The 15,650-nt window shown below is 39.4% G+C and overlaps 1 protein-coding gene across 3 annotated transcripts in view; it reads right to left on the bottom strand.

Moving 5' to 3' along the window:
• Positions 1-15,650, bottom strand: part of KIAA1328 (KIAA1328 ortholog) — a 180,494-nt gene that overhangs the window by 91,035 nt on the left and 73,809 nt on the right. The gene's annotated exons all lie outside the window — the stretch shown is intronic.

Here is a 15,650-nt window from a genome sequence, read left to right as displayed (position 1 = left end):
TGTGGAGATTCATGTTCCAGGAAATCCAGAAGGATAATCACTTCCCTATCTCAATGGATAGTGCACATCACATTACCCGCTGAGGGCTGCATCTTGAACATTTTCTGCAATGGAGAATTCACGTCGCTGCTCCATGGATTGATAGTGGTGACACCACATCTCACCATTGTTAACAATGCTATCAAAGGAGCAGAAACCTTCAGCCCACTATTCCCAGCATTAGTTCAATAAGTCCTGACAAACTATGGCATTCTTTCTGTTTCTTTGTGAGCATTCCTGGGTCCTACCTGCTGCAAACTGAGACAATCCAACAGGGCCACCATTGTTTCCAATCCATTGAAGCTGATATTCAGCTCCATGCGCATCTCCCTGGTCATAATTTGCCAATTTGCTTGAAAAAGCCGATAAAGACACTCTTCCTTTTGTGGCGTGACAGCCATGCATGGCTTCCAGAACATGGCTTGTCTAGTACATCACTGTGCTCACATCTACTGTTCATAAATGATCAGCAAGTGTCAATGAATGCCAATGGGTGCAAGTGTTTTCACATGGAGGAACTCAATGACATATCTTTGTTTTATCAACATTTCCATTTTAGACACCATTTTGTCACACAGCAACAAAATGAAATGGAATATTGGTGGGAAGGTTCAATCTCTACTGCCATACCACCAACATCTGCCTCTGATACAGGGGGCAAACATAAAATAGAAGCAGCCCTCATAAATACTAGAGGTCTTCTGCTTATCTTCACTCATCCTCCATCTATACTGGCTTACTCTGTAAATTATTTGCCAACTACTATTAGCCTGATTCTCACTCATGTTCTAAAACAAGCTTTAAAAATTAAGTTAATAAAAGAAGGGAGGATTAAGCACCTTAAGTCCCACCAACTGCTGAGTCTTCAGTAAGTCATGCAAGATTTTTCCACGCACTCTTCTTTCAGCCTGCCTGCTCCAGGACTACTTTCACTGTTGCTGCCCTCTCTAAATAGCAACAGTGACAATGATTGAGTGGACCTCATCAAGTACTTGCAGGTCATTAACTCACTACCTAGCTGGCACCACTACCTGGTGCTAATGCTTGTATTTCCATGCACAGGCCCTATTCAGACATATTACTGCACAGTCAGCTTGCTGAGATGTGAAAACCTCAGTTCTCACTTGAGGTTCTTGGGCTTGTTTTTGACCAAAAGAAAAAGAAGCCTCCAAGGCAGCAGTCCAAGCAGACTAATGATGCTGTTGCCATTTAAATGGCTTGCTAATTTGCATAAGACCTGTGTATGGCTACTTTATTTTTCACCAGTAGAAAAAAATACTAAGGGACTGGGTTCACCACTCTTACTTCAGCTCAACTGTGCTTATTTCAGTCAAGGACTTTGGTACAAAGGAGTATGTAATTATGAATCATGACAATACTCTGTACTCATATTTTCTATGCACAGAACTTGAAGAGCTTTGCAAGCATTGGTGGGAAGCACTGTTAACCTCGTCATACAAATGAGTGACCTTAGGCACAGACAGCTGAAGCAATTCTCCAAAGGTCACAGAGTGAGTCAGCAGCAGATCTGGGACAAGTACCCACTTAACGTTCACACCCCAGTCCTCTAATGGAGCATCCTCTCCTCACTGCAGTGAAGTTTTAAGTGTAAATCAATAACTGAGGTCACTGAAAACTTTTTTTCTTGCAGACTGTAGTGAAGTCACTCTCTAAGAAAGCTCTGACAAAGAGGACGGTGCATAATGAATTTTTCAGTGGTCCTTACATAATGATGGAGCATTGAAGGAAGAGGTGAAAGGAGAGGACGTTTGCTCAGGAAGCCATGTAACAAGGCCAACGGTGACAAATCATTACTCCCAGAACACTGCTCAAAGAAATGTAATGCTGCCGTTTTCCAAATGCTTGGTTATAAAACCTTTCACACATACAATATTTAAAACCATGAATTACCTTCGAGAATGTATCCAAACATCTAACAGTATCAAGTCATGGTAATGGTTATCTGTTTATAGGTCAGGAGGGCAGTAAATTATTGCAATGGAAAGTAGTAAAGCCTACATTGTACTTAGTTGTGCTGTTTAACAGGTGATAGTGAAAAGTAGGTGATGCATGGAAACTTCAAGTTTTTATAGCTCCTGCCTCAATATGAATTCACTTATATAAAGATGTCACATTTTTAAACATTTAAAAGTCAAATTGTCTGGAGAATAGATTCATATAAAATTTATTTTCAGAAACCGATATTTAGTCTACTGCTATTAGAGTTGATTGCTCTTATGTATAAGCTTTATTCAAGTTTCTACAGGTTTGAAAATACAAAGACTGACATTTCAGATCCCATACTCAAGTGTGTCATTAACCAGAAATTGAAATGGGAACATTTCCACTTTCTCAGAAATACTCGGTTTGTTAGGGTGATAACTACACTAACTGCTTTTGAGTTTTTGTGAAGCTACTAAATATGACTCTCCTTCAACACAGACAGGAAGGAGGAGTTGTGATGGCAAAAGAAAAAGCCTGAATTGGTGCCTTAGCCTTACCCAGCACAATATGCCCTGAGAATTCAATAGTTTCAAAGCCCTGCCAAAATAGCTATTTGTTAGTGGCTAATGGCAAAAATGTTTCATTCTGTTTATGTCAAAGACATGTTTGTCAGGTGCTGGACAGCCAGACAAATCAGGGTCTAATTACTTCAGTCAATTCCCTCTATTTTATCCTTTCAGTCTACATTGAGTTATTAAAACATCAGAAATAAAATGCTACCAAGACAGCAATAAGGGAAATAAGATGTCAGAACTCTATTAACAATGGCATTTTTGGGAAGCAATGTAAATAGAAATTCAAATTTATGCAAGAAATATATATCAGTAAGTAATAATATAATCATCCTACATTTATCTTTAAAGCAGCTTTCATCTTCAGACCATAAAAAATAAAAAGGCTTCAACATGCTGGCATTGTGACTTCTTTTGAACACTGACCATCATTCAGATTCAGGTCTCTGCTGTGCCTACCTAGGAGAAGAGAATATTGGTCCCCAACCCAAATACTACAGTTGTACAAATAACAGTATGTGAATAATAATTTATTCCACCCTTGACATTTAGCCAGCTCAGAGAGAACGTGTGACAGTTAAGCAGTTGTAAGATAAAAAGAACCGGAAAATGCCACATTCAACTGAAATGACAGGAAATATTTAGGCAGACAGAATGTAATAAATTTGGCAGACTTATGGGAGTTTAATTGCCCCTTTGTGAAAAGGGATAAATACATGTAAAAAACGTAACTGTAAGGAGCTTCTGGGAGGAACAGCTTTCTGTTTGGGGTATCTAATCCTTTGTTACGTGGGTAGGACCACCAAAGAAGGAAGCTTCCTTGTCCCATGATTGTGCTATGACTGCAGCTCCCAACCTGACTGTGCAGGCACCACAAGGTAAGTGGCCTCGGGCCCCAGAAGGCCTGTGACAATATACCAGCAATGTCCCAAGCTCATATTTGTTAGCATGAATAGCGAGACATTTCCAGCTTCATACAACATCTGCCTGTCCAAACAACCAAATCTCAATTCCCCCCAGCAGACAGTAGAATACACCTTTTTTTCCTCCTATCACCAAGAAGTGACTCATCTAGCATAGTGTCTGGGAAGTCTCCCTTCAGATCGCAGCTCCGGTGCCTCAAACCTTCCTGCTCATGGGCCAATAGTACAGAAACACTGTATTGACACTGCTGGAAATAAAATGTGGTGATTTCAACAGGACCTTTACTGGGTTTTTGCTGGCCTTCTGCTCACTCTTTTTTTTTATTTTTTTTAAAGCATCATGCCCATCACTTCACAATGTTTCTGACATTTCAAAACATTTTCCTAATAATCTTAAATTCGTTCGTACTCATTTACTGCAACAGAAATATTAGTCTCTTATTTCCAACCATTAGCATTTTCCTATAAGAAAAAAAGTAAGGGCAAGATGAATACCCCCATTTCTTCCATGCCTGCTTGGTAGCCTGCCATTTGAAATATGCTCCAACGCATTAGTTTAGAATCACAGGTCCAAAATGATGAAGGCAAATTAAAAAGACTACTTAAGATATTTACTAGTTTTAGCACAAAGGATTAGTCCAACATGTAAACATCATCAGTGATATGTCTGAAAAACAAGCTGCTCAAAGTAAAACGTGGTCTTACTTATTGGTTGGGAATGATAAATTTTATGCTAAAGTGTTAAATGTCTTAGTGAGAATGCCATCCTATCATTCACAAAACAGTAAAAGGAATATCTTGATATTCAAACAAATAATGAGGATTCCAGATTAAAATACCTAGATTAATCTAACCTGAATCATCATCAGCAATTGAGTCATCTTCTGGAGGTGTCACTCATCTACCCTCACCCTTGTTTTCTGCAGAAGGACCCAAGACTGTATGAGTCTATCACACACACAGGTATGAAGAACGTTTCAAGAGGAAACTTTCTAATATATTAGTGTTTACTGAGCTACTTAGTCTGAGTAACAAAGCACCAAAAAAAATCCTGTGCTCCTGTACACTTATTTCTATAGCAATAAATAGGCCTGTTGTCACAATGATAGTACTTTGGTTAAGCCATTAGAATAGTATTAATGCTTAAAAAGCAGCTGATAAGAATGCATAGATGTGTGTCTAGCTAATAGAAGACTCCTGTGTTTTCTTCTTGTGTTTTACTTGCAGAACTGCAGTCTCTTCACTTCAGATTATGTGATCCCTTTTATCTCTGATGAATAAACATGCCCATGAAGAAAATCATACAATATGTGTATCTGCCCTGTGTCATACAGCATTGGAGGGTTCTCCCCATGTTAAGCACTTGTTCTCCCTAGCACAATCAGAACAGCTGTCTTTTTACATGAATTAACTTATGTATGGAGAAGTCCCAGGCGGAGTTCTCCTTATGGTATCTTTAATACATACACTTTAAATGCACCGGGTTTACATGATCTATCAAACAGTGGGCATCATATTCTATACAAAGAGCATGGAACTAAGCCAGACAGTAACTAAAAAGCTTTATGACAAGAGATGCAACAGAACAGAATTAGATACCAATTCCAGAGCTTGCCAGCCCTCAGCAACTCAGAAGACCACAGCAGCAGTCCCAGTGTCACTTGTATGCAGAATTCTCATGGTCAGCAAAAGTAATGAAAAATACTAATCAAAACCTCTCATGTTCCTTTACTGACATTCCCATGGCTAAAACGAAAAAGAAAGGCCTAAGTATTTAAAGACCATTCTCTCATTTCTTATACTAAAAGAGACTTACACCAGAGGTATCACTGGCTCTGGTTTTACCAAAAGTTTCAGAATCCACACAAAGGGCCTAAGATAGCACTGAAAAAAGCTAATGTCTGTGAGTGAACTAGAACATCCAAGAGAAATTTCACGGAAAGAAAAACATATAAACAAACAAACAAACAAAAACTGGCACTTATCTCTGTGTTAAGATTTAGAAAAAATAGAAATTAATACAGTTTCACAGCGACAGATGGTACTTTTCTCAAAGCTTGCCTACAGGTTTATCAAATATGAACACTGAACTTGTACAGGTGCTTCAGCCACAGGTTTCTGCCTTCATCAGGTGCTACATATTGGTTTGAAGAAGTTACTTGCACGTCATCCAGTTTGCATACACATTCACATGATGTTTTGACAGGTTCCCGGGCACACAGAACAGGAAGATTTCTGCAATAGCAGTACACATGCATGCATACAAATGCAGGTAAGTGAACAGCACCATGCAGCCTAGGTCTTCTTTTCCTCTCAGCCACAAAGACTTTAGGATCTCAAATGCAGAGTACACATACTTAATTCAAAAGTTACAGACAAAAGGAACTGTGCAGTCTCCTTCAACTCCACAACTCAGTAGTCACAGCTATCTACAAACCACAGTCTTCAAATCACAGAGTGCTCAACTGAACGAGCACTGAAGAACAAACATCCAAAGAATACTTGTGCCAAGAAGTTGCAGTAACAGCGGAGAACCATGAAAATAAAGGTTTATGTTATGAACATATGGATCTCAGGAAGAGAAGCATTCTCCACAGCTGCAATCTGAAATTCAGAAGACTTCACAGGTTACTCTACCTCTGTAGTTAACCAAGCTTGTTTAATTTAACTTTGCAACCATGAACATGAATGCGTTCTGATTCAAATGGCTCTCCTGATATGACAGCAAGTAAAAGTGTTTCTGATGAGACTTAGTAGTAACATTAGCTTGCAAGTGTCCTTGACTTAGCCTGTAGTAGCAACTAAGGTCCTCACATACTTGTAAAAAGTCCTCCATCTGAAATTTTAGAACAGAGACATTAATCAGATGTACTGTAGCTGATAATGTTCAACTAAGGTACTGTTATTTATGACACAAATCTAAAAATTAAGAGGAGCTTTTGAGGTTATATGCTGGAAAACAGAATTGATGCTGAGAATTTGCTTGTCCCATTCCAGCCAACAGGAACTGGAACTGCTGCTTGACGAGAACAGATAGGGAAAGACAACATGGAATCAAACTTATCTATTGTGGGTTGATTACAAATGACTTCATTTCAACCTCAGGGTTATCTAGACCTCAGAGAAGGGTCAGAGGGCATCACTTACTTTCTCCTACTTCAAGTCTTAGGAAATGGCTCTGCCACTCTAAGAAACCAAGAATCTGCATGGATAGCTGTTACATAAGTTTCAGATTGTCAGCTTTCTTGCATGATGAAAAAACAGTCATTTATCTCTGTGCTGATGGTACTATGAACCATCATTACTAAATTATAGTACTGTACCCTGCGTGTCTTTCTCTGCAGACATTCCAAACTCTGAAACTCTCAGAGTGAATTTCAAAACACATATTACTATAAACCTTAATGTAGGGCATTTCAGATATTACTGGGATCTTACTTTAATAGATGAGAATGAAAAAATAGTTATGAAATAAAGTTTAATGCATTAATTGTATAAGAGATCAGGATGTTTTAAATCATAAACACATGCGCAATGTATGCAGTCTTGCAGTAAGATTGCCACAGATGCACACTTGGAGATGGCAACCGCATCAATATATTCTGCTTATGTAGACACATGATCTGTCTCAAGAATTTAAAACTTGTCCTATAGTAGGTAAACTCCAAGGAGGAGAGTCCAGGAGGGTCTTCATAAATTTCAAATGGCAAGCTGTGCATCAGACGAACTTAAGTTTGAACTTTTTGTAGCTCAAAATGAAAAAGTCAAGCTAAATCTTAGTGTATTCAGAACTAACTCCAAGAGATATTTCTGCAGGCAATCAACCTGGTACCGACAGATAACAAATTTCCACCTTCTTAGCTGACAGAAAATTACAGCCATGGCTCTCATGAAAAATCTTTCTGTCTATGAAGACAAACCTTGAGTGTCCTGAACTGATAATCACCTGGCCTTCATTAAACAAAGACCTTTCTAATTAAATAACCTGATCAACTCACAGAAAATTTGTGCTTTGCAGGCACGAGATGGTAACCAGTGTCTCTTTCAATTTAAGAGGGCTGCTCTGAATGTAATGCCTCTTATTTAATTATGTTGGAAGTATGGCGGTAGAGCTTGAACCTTCCAGCCAGTACTCCATTACATTTTGTTGCCATTGGACAGACAGCAGCAGAGGGACAGTCCAAACAAATAATGTCTGACACAGAAGTGTAATATTGAAATATTGTCAACTTTGCACCATGTGAGTCCCACAGATGCTCAGACAGAAACAAAAAGAACACTATATAGAAGTTTGTTAGGAGTTACTGAACATAGAATGTCATAGAATGAACATACTGTCATAGAATGGCTTGGGTTGAAAAGGACCTCAAAGATCATCTAGTTTCAACTCCCCCTGCCATGTGCAGAGTTGCCAACCACTAGACCAAGCTGCCCAGAGACACATCCAGCCTTGCCTTGAATGCCTCCAGGGATTGGGCATCCACAACCTCCTTGGGCAACTTGTTCCAGTGCATCACCACACTGAGTGAAAAACTTTCTCCTAACATCTGACCTAAATCTCCCATGTCTTAGTTTAAAACCATTCCCCCTTGTCCTATCACGATCAACTCATATAAACAGTCATTCCTCCCCCTATTAATACACTCCCTTCAAGTACTGGAAGTCCACAATGAGGTCTCACCAGACCCTTCTCTTCTCCAAGCTAAACAAGCCTATTCCCTCATCTTTTGCTCATAGGAGAGGTGCTCCAGCCCTCTGATCATCTTAGTGGCCCTTCTCTGGACCTTTTCCAAGAGCCCTGCGTCTTTCTTGTGCTGGGGGCCCCAGGCCTGGATGCAGTATTCCAGATGGGGCCTCACAAGATCTGAGAAAAGGGGGACAATCATCTCCCTCTCCCTGCTGGCCACCCCTTTGTTAATGCAGCCCAGGATATAGTTGGCTCTCTGAGCTGCAAACACACGCTGCTGACTCATGTCCAGCTCCTCATCCGCCAGGACCTCCAAGTCCTTCTCCACAGGACTGCTCTCCAGGAGTTCTTCCCCCAGACTGTATAAATACCTGGGACTGCCCCAGCCCAAGTGCAGCACTTTGCACTTGGCTTTGTTGAACCTCATTAGGTTTACAAGGGCCCACTTCTCCAGCCTGTCCAGGTCCTCCTGGATGCCTTCCTTTCCCTCCAGTGTATTGACTGCACTGCTCAGCATTGTGTCATCTGCAAACTTGCTGAGGATGCACTCAATTCCATTATTTCTGTCACTGATGAAGATGTTGAAGAGTCCCAAGACTGACCTTTGCAGGACACCACTCATGACTGGCCTCCACCCACACATAGAACCATTGATCACAACCCTTTGGCTGCGATCAGCCAACCAGTTCTTAATCCATCAAACAGTCCATCCTTCAAAACCATACCTCTCCAATTTAGAGAGAAGGATGTGGTGAGGGAACTTGTCAAAGGCTTTGCAGAAGTCCAGGTAGATGACATCCACTACCCTACCCCTGTCCACCAATGCTGTCACTCCATCATAGAAGGACACCAAATTGGTCAGGCAAGATCTGCCCTTGATGAACTAATATGAGGCTGAAGGTAACAGTTTTCTGGATAAAATCATTGACATTAATGAGACATGTGTCAGCTCTACAGGATGAAGTCCAGGTTTGCTGCCTTCTAACTTCCATCTGCTCAGGCTGATGAAAGATGGACTATGCAGGCAACACAGCAGCTGTGAAACAATGCATCATCTCCACTGATGCAGATTTTTATGAGCATGGTGTGCAGGTTCATGGTCATCGCTGGCAAAAATGTGTAGGTAATGGTGGTGACTGTGCTGAAAAATAGCATTTTGTAGATGAGAATTTTTTGTATCAAATAGTGTTTTTGTGTTCTATATAGTTTCCATGGAAATAAGTAGGAGGCATTACTTTCAATGCAACCTACACTATAATCAGTATTATAAACTTCTGAATAAAACTATTCAGGTTCTGTAGTCCCAGATGAGTTTAGAGACTCTAATTCTTTTAAAAAGTCAGAAAGCAACTCTAATCATTTCCACTTTAAGAAATAAAGGCCTAGTTGTATAACTAGCCCAGAAGCATTTTCTCTTCATACTAGAACAGGTTTTTACATGAGGATCTCTCTTAAAGAGGAATGGGTAAGAGAACACAGAGTAAAGTTACACAGGAATGCTGCCTGGAAGGGAACTCTGCAAGTCATCTAGTCAAAATCAACCTGAACGTCTCCAGCACTAGTTTCCAGCAAGTTGGGAAACTTAGGAATATAATGTAATCTTGATCATAACGTACAGGACACGGCATGCTTAGAGAAATGCAAAAAGTGTGGTTTATTGATTACCAGAAACTGGTGAATGAAGGAAGTTGGATGTACATGAGGAACAGGTTGCCAATAGTCTCAACATGCAAAAAAAAAAAGCCAAAGACAGCAGAATTAAAGGCATATACATAGGTCAAAAGGACTATGCTAATAAAAGTGCCAGCATTCTGCTAGGCAGCTGGGAGGTTTGCTTGACAGTGATAAGAACATGCATAGCTAACTGCACAAAGCAAAGGGCAAAACAGGAGCTTGCTTCGAGGCTTGCAGCGTATTACAGTATTTGTGACTGGAAATGTAGTCCTACAAAATCTAACACTCATTGATGAAGCTTCACCCACACTTTAAACTGAGATGTAGCAGATGCTGATGAACATGATCATAAAGCTCTCTCCAAAGACCCACGATGGGGGTCAAAGTGAAGAAACTGCAATATCTGAGTTACAGAAGTGGTTGTTAAAGACAGGAGGTCCTCAAACAAGAAGGAAATTCTCATCTAACAACAGCAGCAATACAAACAAAAGCTTATGAGGCCAAGAGAACTTTTTGCTAGAAAGGAAGGCATTGTCTTCTTCCCAAATTCATCCCTCAGCAGAAAAATACATAGCTAATATGGGTGCCCACCCAAGGAAAATATTTCCATAGGAGGTAAAATTTTTAAAGCCTAGTGTATGATACTGAAAGAGGAATCTTCAAAGTAAAAGAAGATCAAAATCAAGAGAGTAGAATCAAGCTCAAATAAAGACAAAAGAATAATAGGAAAGAGACAGTGAAGTGGCATAGATCTCAAAATCAGACCTCACTTAAGCAGTGAGCTGAGAGTAAATTGCTTACTAGTGCAGCATCATTCACAGCAGGCAAATAGACAGGGCTTTTTGATGCCCAGTGGTCCTATTATAGCATGGCTTTCTAGGGGATTGTGCACAAATGTAGTTATACTGTCAATGTTAGCAATAAACTGATATTTCAGTATTGATGTTTCCTTTTAGTTTAAATATTTATGTTCATCTGCATTCATGTCAGGTGTTAGCACATTTTTAACAGAGACAGGTAAATCCAGTAGGACATAGTAACCTAGAGGTGAACAGAAAATACATGAGTTTTTTCCTTATAGACGTTATCCTGTTCCAGATTCTGAGCCTGAAATATCAGTAAGTGCTTAGAACATACATGAAGTGGCTCCCAAACCCTAATGTTCTCAGCAGAAAACAGAAAGAATGAGGATAAAAAGCATTATCTCCCTTTCACAGATAAAAGAGGCATAGAAAGCAATCAGGGGATTTGCCAAAAGTAACACAGGTAAGGCAAGGCTATTCCCGATATTTACTCATGCTAAAGTCTCTCTTTGTCTGGCCTCCTAAAATTATTCCAATACCCTTGCGTCCACGGTCAAATTAATTCTTTATTTATTATCCCAGTTCTCAAGTATATTTCAGATGGGCTCATCCATTGTTCCTGTACAGCTGGGTAAACAGACAAAGTAAATTCTATCAAGCAGGTTTACCTTATAACACTTGAAACCCTTTACATACGTGGGTTGTTTTGTTTTTTTTTTCTTCAACCAAATGAAGAATGTGTTTAAAGGTGACCCACAATGAAGGAAGAGGAATGGAGAAGTAAGGGCACAACCAAAAAGGCTTCTGAAGATTGACTTTTTTCAATATTCTTATCAAAACTAAAAATGGAACTAATATTTGAAGCGTTAGTATATAATTGCCCTTATTAAGGCAAAAAATGACAATGATATGGACATGAATTTTAGTCATGGACATGAAAAGAATTCAAGACTTCCTTTGGAGTTAACTGTGAAATGACACCATAATTGTGTAAATAATGTTTAGGATGAACAAGTGACTCATAAGAAGCAAAAATGTTATTAAAAACAATAATAAAAAACCAGTATAAAAAATCTAGCCTCCTCCCCAAAAGCTAGTCATCTTTACATTTTACAGTTTTCCCAACACAGAGCATAATTTTCTGGCACTGTGTTTAGTACACAACAGTACCCATTTCCTAGTGAGGGCCCCTGGCATTACTGAAATATGAACACTAAAAAGGAGACAGACAATATCATATATGGGAAGGGGGAAGAGCAAATATCCCATCAAAAATGAACTACTGATCACTCCTTTCTGTCTACAGATGCACTCCATGCCTATTCCATTTCTACATTCAAGAAAAAGAACTGAAACTTTAAACATATACATAACAAGAATCTATGTAAATCTAGGAAGTTAGCAGATGTGTCGATAATCTTCTACAAATAAGAAACAAAAGCTGCCAGCTGTACTATTAAATCCAAAGATTAATAAGCAATGCTGAGACTACAAATATTATCACTTTTTTAGACAAAGTAGCTCAAGAATCTAAGTCCTGTAAAAACTCAGACTATGCCCAGCTCTTATGACTCAAACACTGCCCTAGGCTTCAGAACATCTTCAGATTCACCAGCGAGAAACTTGCCAAAGTAAACTGGATTCCTGCCATGATTTGAGATGGCAGTGCAGCAGCAACTGTACAACTAGGTTAGGCCTGATTACCTAGAACAAGGGAAATTCTCCTTTCATCTCCACATAAAGCTTCTGAAAATGGCACAGATAGAACAGTTGAGAGACGCAGAAAGAACATCCAAAAAATCACTCTTGATAGAAGAGATATAACTGCATTTTAATATGGATGATATTTTCTATTAACATCAGGGCAGAAGCCTATTGTTCAGTAGAGCTCTTCACTTCCATTACACAAGAGCTATCTCTTTGAATCTGTATGAGTCAACTTTAGTGACCACTTTAATATTCACTTTGCAATTAATGCTTCTTTTTATGGGTTGGTAGAAGGTAAACCAATTTCAGTTCAGCTTCTAGGTATTGAATTTATTATAAAAAGTTATGTACTTAAAACTCCTATAATGAAACCAGAGGCATCATGAGATATTAACCTAGAGTTAATGCTGAGAAGGCCAGTTTGAATAATTCAATTCATGTCACCTTAAGTATCTTTTCAAATGGAATTAACTTTATCTCACACAAAAAAAGAAAGCTCCATGTTCCAGTTACTGACTATTGACTCCATGAGCCTGTCTTAAATCATCTCACCACCATTTTCCCCACATTTTTATTTCACTACTACCAGAATACTTCTTTAAATTTTGAGGGCTGACTTCTGTTATAAAGAAGCAATATCAGCTCAGAGGAAAATGTGATTTCAGAATAATTGTTACCTTTATGTGATGCTAAAATAGACAAAAGCAAAGTGAACACGAAAGTAGCTGCATTAGCTTCATCCAGCTAAGAACTAGGTCTGCATTTCAGACACATGTGCAGACCAACAGCAGCCACTTCCTTCCCGTACAATTCCATCTTTCTGAAGCAATGCCACAGCAGTTTGCTAACACTGCAGTTCTCCTGACTTGTTAACTGTCTTACTCCAACATCAAAGCCAAGCATTTAAACACCAAAAAGAAACGCTTTCAAATTCTTACCTAGGACCAGGGAAAGGGACAGCTCTTGGTCAGCATTATTGTACAGTAAGAATGAGGGAGTCAGACAGGCAAAAGGCAAGTGATGACCAGATACACATGTAGCATTAGGAATGAATTAAAACAAACAAGCAGAAAAAGGGGGGAAATGAACAGAAATACAACAGGCAGAACAAAGAAGTGCTTCAATTCACAGGATAACAGTCCAGACCCATCTTTCTGCAAGACACAGGAAAAAACAGTGCAACATCTTACACTGAGACACAGATGCCCCTGTAACATCAGACCTGAAATAGGAAACGCTGATTACCTCTCCCAGACAGTTCAAAGAAGTAAAAAACTAGGTAGCAAGCTAGTATCTATTGATTTAAAGCTAGATGTAGCCAAGAATTGTTTAGCTCAGTCAAAACAAACAATAGAGAAAAGATTCCCCACGGCCAAGGATTCAAACTCAGGAAGGCTTCCTTTAGCATAAACAAGGTGGACCTTTTCAAACTCTAGCTTAGAATAAATACCATTGTGAGCCTAAAAGCTTCTGCAGGACAGAGAGAAGTGAAGTGAGCAGCACTTGGAGCAAGTGGAAAGTTCTGGGGGATTTTCTCCCTAAAATCCACGCTGTGTTCCTGTGACATTCCCCTATGAGGCAGGACACAAATGCTTGTCTAAACTACTGTTGACAACACTCAAACAGAAGAGAGAGGGGCCAACAATGATCCTATGACTTCACAGTTCAGTTAAGGCAATCGACAAAAGACAAAACCAAAAAAATGTGCGCAAATAGCCCAGTCATCCAATCACCAGCCTATTAGAGTTTGGTTTTGATAGCTTTTTGATGTAAAGGAGCATGCTAAGGAAAGAACTGAAGCCATGAAGCAGGACTGTGAATCTCTCCACAGTTTGAGCTGCAAAGAGAAACATAGCACGAGGTGTCTGTTTAGAAAAGAAAGAAAAAAAGAAGAGCATAACAAATAATAAAGCAAACTATACTGAAGAAATAAACTCCATGTCCACCAGGATTGCACAGGTGAGAAATTTGAAGCTAGAAACATTAGAAAGATTTTGCAAGCCTTCAGACAGACTGTTTAAAGCTTGCTTTGACAATTTTCATCTTTGCCTGCAAAGCTTTGCGCAGAGCAAGAAGGCTAGGGTGATTTCAGACCAGTTAGCCTGAAGCTGTAGACTAGGTAACGACAAACCTAGATAGAATATCTGAATTTGCATTTGTGGACAAAAGTATCTGTAAGTAGAGAGAAATAATGGGATTAAAGATTAGCTTGACAGAACTTGCACATGAAGTCAGAAAACGAGCTCAGAGAAGTCTGTGTATACACTGACAGTGCTTAGGAAGGCATAAAAACAAGATATGAACATGGATTGCTATACTCCAGATGCTGATACAATAGTTAATAGGCTGAAGGCTTCCTCCTGTCTACATCTAAGTATCAGTACTGTAGGTGGGAGTAGACTGTACAGCAGCATGCTAACCTACTACAAGACACACATATTTGAAGTTGGAAGGCTAAAGGTGAAAGATTTCTAGCAGAACTCAATCCCAGAGAAGTAACGGTATCACCCCAAAATCAGCTGCCAAGGTTCTGTGGAACTGCATGAGTTCCTCTGGGCAGTTCTCCAGCAGGAAACCCAGAGAGTTGTGTGTCACAGGGTGGAACACAGGCATCACTCACTCTCAGACAAAATAAAGGCCCTTATTTTGAGCTCAAAAACATCACAAAATAGATAGAAGATAAACATACAAAAGAATGGAAACAAAATGCTTGTAAAATGCAGAAGTCTGACAAACAGCAGCATATTTTTTTAAAAATGTGTAAAACAATTCCTCCTGCCAGTGAAGTCAGTAGTGCTACCTCCTCAACATAATTAAAAATGTAGTTCTCCCTTCACAGCCTTCTGAGCAGTAGGATCTGCAATTCTGTCAGTAGGTATCACTGAGAAGATGGGTCAGGCCACCTTCTGGACACTGCACTGGGGACTCCACCTCCAGCCATATTAGGAGTGTGTAACACTCATCAGCAAAAAAAAAGATCAAGTGTACAATTTATAAACAGGCACTGCCTTTTTTCAGTAGGATGGACTCTGAGTGGAGATGTACTGATGGAAACCACTGAAAGACAATAGTGAGTAAAAGCATCAGGTAGAGCACTTGCATAAATTGCTTTAATTTCCAGGGCACCATCTGCTACCAGCAGGGATACAAATCAAGTACCTAGTTATCAGAAAAAAAAAAAATCTCAGGCAACCATGTTTTCAAGTCTTTGTGCATATACATCTGAGAACCATTTTACCACTTAATTTAACACGTATCTCTAGTCAATGTTTTCTGGTTTTAAACGGCATATATAATTATG

This window comes from Cyrtonyx montezumae, unplaced genomic scaffold, assembly GCF_038088225.1.
Source record: "Cyrtonyx montezumae isolate F1298 unplaced genomic scaffold, pur_monq_1.0 scaffold_25, whole genome shotgun sequence".
Classification (NCBI taxonomy): domain Eukaryota; kingdom Metazoa; phylum Chordata; class Aves; order Galliformes; family Odontophoridae; genus Cyrtonyx; species Cyrtonyx montezumae.
Note: the sequence above shows the minus strand (reverse complement) of the source record. Positions and strands in the feature narration are given on the sequence as shown.